The 7,362-nt window shown below is 35.6% G+C and overlaps 1 long non-coding RNA gene across 1 annotated transcript; it reads right to left on the bottom strand.

The window, feature by feature from the left end:
* Nucleotides 5,756-6,163, bottom strand: LOC109836104. Its single transcript, XR_002245832.1, has 3 exons — nucleotides 6,130-6,163; nucleotides 5,912-6,047; nucleotides 5,756-5,816 (listed from the first exon to the last, which is right to left on the bottom strand). It is a non-coding gene; the product is annotated as an uncharacterized LOC109836104 (long non-coding RNA).

The following is a 7,362-nucleotide window of genomic DNA, read 5'->3' as shown; positions in this document are numbered from 1 at the left end:
CTTCTCAGCTTGATAAGTTGTTTGGGGTATGCTATTCTCTCCTCCAGGAATTACCGTCCGAAGCAAATCAATGAGCATTTCAAAATAATTATCTGACATGCCGCTAAGTGTTTTAATATGTAGGAGTTTCAACATAAAAGAAAAATTGGAGTACTCGATACATCCATCATATAAGTCCTTTTCACTATCTTCTAGTAGCTCCATTATTCGCTTTATTTCTGCGGAGGAATGCATATCATCAAAATTTTTGACACTTTCGACATCTCCTACCTCTTCAGGTTCAACTTCGATATCATCTTCACTTTTATCTCCGATATCATCATCGACATCATATTCTGTAGGTCGAGGAAAATTATCATTCAACATCGTTATTGTGTCATCTATCCGTTGGCCACCGGACGTACCAACACGTACATTTGGATCCTCATCTTCAGTTATATCTTCCCCATGATAATTCTAATATTTATAATTTTCATCAAAACCTAATTTTATTAGGTGGATCAGTATATCATTCCTATTCAGCAGCTTCATATTCCTACACCTACAACAAGGACAATACATAGCACCACTTCTTAAATTTCTCGGACTCATTTCAGCATAACGCATGAAGGCGTCACATCCCTCCTTGTATCGCGTGTCACGAAATCTATCAAGCCGTGGGATATCTATCCATGATTTGTCAGGAATTATCCTCATCTGTAAATTATATATAATTATTAACTATGATTAATCTCACAACTACTAGTACATCCATGACTCTTGTACATTCAACACACATCAAACATATGTTCACATACCATTTAACAATATGAATATTTATCTACATAAAATATATATGAGCGTACGTAGAAACTAATTACATCAATCTAGCGGCTGTCATAGGAAGGTTTCTATCCATTAAGAATATAGTAGTGCTTACATCCAACTTCGTATACTTTGTATATTTTTAATTCTTGAAAATTTCGGCAACACCTACCCACTGTTCTCCCTGTACACTGTGTGGATGTTATTATGTGTATCAGCAATAGCCCGAAACGTATAACAACATACACTTATTGTACACGGAGAACAACGAATACGTGCTGCCAAAACTTTCAAGAATGAAAATATACAAAGTATACAAAGTTGGATGTATGCACTACTATATTCCTAACCCGTCCGAGAAGGACAGATCCAATAATTACGAATTTCAGTACCAATTTTTTTCGTATAATATAAAATAAACGATCATTTCCGGGTGAAAACTTCGTCTCCTGCACAAATCTGAGTCGTATATCATATATTATAAGTCCAAAGAATTGGATGTAATTATTGGACGGAAGTCTAGGGATAACGTTATTTTTTTATTCACCTAAATTGGATTATAACACATTATAAAAAATTATAATGTGTTATATATCACTAAATTGGATTATAACACATTATAAAAAATTATAATGTGTTATATATCACTCTATTTTTTAAAAAAAATTTATTTCACATATTTTTACATCACAAACTTAAATATTCACACCTACTTATAGCACGAATGGAACTTAATCGTGTTAGGGTTTATAAGTGTTTAAAACTCAATAATGATTACTAGTGTTGTTCAAATGAATTAACATGTAGTTGAGTTAGGGTTTTCAGAATTGAACTCGTTTATTTTTTAATTAGGGTTTTAAACCAAATTCAACAATAAATAATAATAAAATTAAAAATTCTAAAGCTTAGTAGAAAAATCATACCTTTTAAGCAGATTCAACAACGGACACCGCTGGCGATGGAAGCTCGGCGGAGGGGGGGCGGGGTTGGGGGGGCTGCCAAGGGCGGGCTCGGTGAGGGGGTCTACCAAGGGCCGGGGCTCTAGGAGGGGTGAAAGGGCTGCCTGCCCGAGAGGGGAGGGGGGAAGGGTGGGCCTCAGCGATGGGAGGCGGGGTCAGCGAGGGGAGGGGGCTTATCGAGGGGGAGCGCGGGGAGGGGGCTGCCCGAGGCCGGCCTCTGGCAGGGGGGAGCGGTTGGGAGGCGGGAGGGGCTGATGCGAGGGGGAGGGGGATGGGGCGCTCGCGGAAGGGGAAGGTCGGGAGGGGGGTGTTGCCGAGGGCGGGGGGGGGGGAGGCTCGGGAGGGGATGGGTTGGCTGCCGAATGCGTGCGGGGGGGGAGAGGGCGATGGGGGGTCAGGACGGGGGATAAGGGGGATGGACCTGGCGGCGGGAGGCGCAGGAGTGAGGGGGGGGGTGGAGTAAAGAGAGAGGAAATGAGAGAATGGTGGGGGGGCTGACGACTGCCAAAGGATAAGGTTGCCCTAGGCAATCTAAACGGAATTCCGTCTAGGTTTCCTGTCAACCTAGACGGAAATTCCGTCTAGGTTGACCATGCGACCTAGACGGAATTCCGTCTAGGTTGACTTTTTCGTCTCATTTGACAAACTAGACGGAATTTTCCGTCTAGTTTGACCCAAACTAGATGGATCAACCTAGACGAAAAATTCCCGTCTAGTTTGATTCAACCTAGACGGAAATTTTTTCTGTCTAGATTGATCGCTTTTCTACTAGTGAAAATAGAAGAAATTCTTGCGAAAGGGCTTTCGTCGAATTTCTTGAAGGAAATGATGAAGACGCCGATAAAGTTTATCGGTTCCAAATCTTGCTCCCAAAGGGAGCAAATACGCGCTTGACATTGCACGATCCTGGAGAAGAAACGTTCGTCCATGAATTTGTTCATGGTTTTAGAGTCGGGGTAGAAAAAACGTTGATATCTCCGCAGGGTTCGAGGAGGAAGATAATGTGGAACGATGATATTTATTTGGAGGATATGCATGAGTTTAAAATGAAGAAGAAAAACCGCTTTAGTCGATTTAAGACCAGAAGTACGTACCATAGTGAAATATAATGGAAACGTCGGAGCATTGAAGTATTAAAGACATACTTTATTAATTATAAGGCATAAAAGTGGGAGAGTTGGTAAAATTCCGGGTACCAAAATGAAAATAACCACCGAAGGGTCGGAAGGGATTTTCTATATTAGCTCCTTAATTTCCATATTTGGAATTCGAAATCACTAAAATTATTAGTAGGTCCTCTACTTTTATTAATTTTGGAACTAGTCCATCAGGTTGTTGAATTTGCCATTAGGCCCCCATCCTTAAATTATTCTGTAAGCAGTTCTTCATATCAAGAGCAGAATTAACACTAGAGGGATACATTTGTAACAAGCTTTGAGAACTAAGAGGCTCAATAAAATTTTGTGTGTAATAAATCAATGGATCAGACAAGTGCAACGCACATGACCTCCTCACTAATATTGACAAAAGTTAAATGATGATAATAACGACTTAACTAAAAGGGTTGTTTCGATATTAGTCCCTGAAATTTTCAATATTTCAAATCACGGAAATTGTTATTTGGTCTCTCAAATCATCAAATTACTATTAGGTCTCTCAAATCATCAAATTGCTTGTAAGTATATCTTGTTAAAAATAGTTAGAACTGAAAGAATATTTCTTTAAGTCTAACTTTTAGTCGTGAATTTTCTATTATACCCCCTTGAGTTTTATCCTTGTGAAATCATACCCATTTAGCACCCAACCCGCTTAGATCTCCCTAGACCCATTAAGCTAAATCATACCCAATCTTAGGTGTGTCCATCCGGGCCGCCCCTCTGCCTGGCCCGGCCCGAAAATCCGGGCCCAAGCCGGGCAAAACCGGAGCCCGAACCCGGACCCGGGTACCCCGGGCCCGACCGGGCCGGGTTCCGGGCCAGCCCAGTTTATTTTTTTTTAATTCAATTTAAAATTTAAATTATACAAAAAAAAAGACAAAAAAATTTAATAAAAATTAATAATTTTATTAATCACTTAAAATGACATAAATTATAAATAAAAAATTATAAATTTTTTTTATTAATAATTAATAAAATATTTACAAATTACAAGTATAAATTTATTTTGGAATTCATCGCATCACAATAGATAAGTACATTCCAACTAGGTTTTTTTAAATTTTTTTTTTTTTTTTTTTTTTTTTTTGATAAAAAATGCTAAAAATTAGTTTAACATTATTATATTTTATATAATTATGTATTAGTATATACTTCTAAATTATTATGTAACTATATATTATATATACATATATTATATGTAAATATATTGTATATATTTATAAGTTATAACTTGAGAGAGAGAATAGCATAAGTAGCCGTTGCCCGTTGGGCTAATGGGGAAGAAGTAGCCGTTGTAATATACTATACTTATATATACTTATATACTAAGAGAGAGAGAGTACACACACACACACACACATATTATACATATATAAGATAGAGTATACTTATATAAGAGGGAGTATACATATATAAGAGAGAGTATACTTATATATACATATATAATAAGAGAGAGTATATATATATACACACATATATTATACATATATAAGAGAGTGCATACTTATATAAGAGAGAGTATACATATATAAGAGAGAGTATACTTATATATACATATATACTAAGAGAGAGTATATATATACATACATGCATACATTATACATATATAAGAGAGAGTATTCTTATATATACTTATATAAGAGAAAGTATACTTATATATACTTATATAAGAGAGAGTATACTTATATATACTTATATACTAAGAGAGAGTATATATATACACACATATGACATATTATACGTATATAGAAATGTATTATATATATACACTAGTATGTACCCCGTGCAAAGCACGACAGCTTATTTTTTTCTATCATTGTATTTTAAATTTGTGTCTCTCTAAGTTTTAATACATTTAATTTGATTAATGTATACTTAAAATTAAAAGTTATAAATCATATTAAAATATATGTTACCAAAAATATTGTCATCTGATGCCTATACATTCTTGCTCTAAAGAATATAAGGTCAACTCTAAATATCCTAGTTTAAGAATATAAAATTTAATATATTACTAAATTAGCCGAATATCTCTTTCCAAAGTTTTGTCAATGACAAAATTTTGCAGCCAATGACTATTCAATAGGTCAAATTATTTTGTATCTCAAGTGAGGGTTGTTTTGAAAAAGTAAAGTAGCTTAAATTGGTCTTGGTTTTATCTATTTCTTCATCTTCCATTTTTCTTGTTGTTCTACAAAAGAAAGTCTTTATATTTACAAATTCTTTTTAAGTTGAAATTCCTATGCAATTTATTAATAGTTATTTGTGTACTTGTCCCTTTCTTTCATTGTTATTGTCCACATTTTTTAATATAACATTGTTTAGAAAGTTAAAATGAGTATGTGAATAAAAAGAGTAGTATGTGAATAAAAATATTGATGGCTACTGGTGTAGTGATATAAATACATTACATACAGGTCTCTTCAGATGAGGATAAAATGAGTAGTATGTGAAGTACATGTTTTGGTATGGGTTCTTTTTGTTTGAGCTTAATGATGGATGGCTTTACCAACAATTAGATGGCATTACCTAAAAATTTCCCATTATCTACTTGTTTACATAGTTAGGCATTACCAACAATTAGATGGCAACTGGATAAATTTCATTAGCAGCAGTATCCATTTTTCGTTTTGAGCTAATCAAATGGAAAATATGAAGTATTCTCTAAAAAAAGATCAATTGATACAAACAAAAAGAACTTGCAAGCTTGGAATAGACTTCTCAGAGTTTAAATCGTCCTAAAATAATAAAGACATTAGTCAAAGGTTAAATTTTAATGACTTCTCATATTTAATAATCGTAATTGTAAACTATAGGTGAAGCTCAGAAAACACACCATTGGTGCAGCCCTAATATCATCTCTTGAATTATTCTGACACCTGACTGAAATGCCATCCTGAAATAATGAAATCACCAACAAAACGTTAAATTCAGAATGATTTCTTACCATCAACTATCGGCGAACATATAGATGAACCTAGGAAAACCCACCACTTCTGCATCCCCTGCATTATCTCTTGAATCATTTTGATTCCTGACAGAGGAGTTCGAGGAGTTCTTCTGAACAATTTCATCAACCGAACAATCAGAGGCTTCAACAGAGTCAGATTGACAAAGGATGCTAGTTCTGTAATTACCAGTAAAAAAAAGTTTATGTTGATATTTGTCAGTAACTTTTCCTGACCTCATAATAAATCGAAATTGCTCACTGTTTCAGCACTTCCAACTTCCTAAGCCTTATCTGTTAGACCCTAGAGGGGGGGTGATTAGGGTCTTATGCTAATCTAATCCGATTAAATGCCAATTAAAACTAATTAATAAGTTATCCTAGCAAGTATAAAATACAACAAGATACGTAAGCTAGGATAAGCAATATGAACAAATGAATATATCCTATCAATGAGATATTACAAATATATGAGCAAGGATATATGAACTAACACAAGGGTAAAATAAACAATCTACACAAGTGATAGGGTAATATGATGAGCAATACACAAAGGCGATATAAGATATGAAAACAAGAATAAGAACGCCAATGCAATCACAAACAAAACGATATGTTTACGAGGTTCGGTCCCCACGACCTACGTCCCCGCTCCTCACCTCGAGGAGATCTCCACTATCACAACCGGGTTTTCTACGTTCACCCGAACAACGTTTACACCTCACAATACAATCACTATGTAATCACACCTCACACACTAAGTGTTGGTCCTAGCCCGTGTCCTCCTCCTCAAGTGCTCGGTTACAACCTCTCCCTAGGCACGTCAACCGACGCCACTCCTCTTGGATTCGACCCCGTCTCTCACCACACACTTCTCTCGGTGTACAAGTGTATTACAAGTGAATCCTCACAATAAGCACAATATAAATCAAATGATTTGTTCTCTAAACAAGGTGAGAACTCAATTAAGCACAACTCTAAGTCACTAATCTCACAACCCAAAATTATACTATGAATGTAAATACAATAAGCTCAATAGGTTGTGTGTGAACAGAGAGTATCAATAAAACAATTTAAACTCAATATAGAAATCTAGCTTATGGAAATTAAGATCAAAACAATAAATAGCTAGAATTGAGTTTAAGGAAAACTTCTCTATAGATCAAGAGTGAGAGAGAGATGAGTTGAATGCCCAAACACCAAAGGATGATCTCCTCTTTGCTCTTGTGAAATTTGCTTCACAAACTAAACTCAAACAAACTCTTAAACTCTTTTAAACAAAACTTAAACCCTTGATTAAAAACTTTCTTAAACTTGTTTTAAAACTCTCTTAGATGGCTTGAAAGAAAACAGCAATAGGGTATTTATACCCACTCAAAAACTCAGCCAAAACCCCTAACAAAAGACAAAAAAGTCCCCAGAAGACAGCTCAGAAAAATAGCCGTTAGTGTCTAACGGATCTATTGGCGGTCGACCGACAGAACGTTCGGTCGAC

The sequence above is a fragment of the Asparagus officinalis genome, chromosome 4 (genome assembly GCF_001876935.1).
Source record: "Asparagus officinalis chromosome 4, Aspof.V1, whole genome shotgun sequence".
In the NCBI taxonomy this organism is placed as follows: domain Eukaryota; kingdom Viridiplantae; phylum Streptophyta; class Magnoliopsida; order Asparagales; family Asparagaceae; genus Asparagus; species Asparagus officinalis.
This window is presented reverse-complemented; position numbering and strand designations above follow the sequence as displayed.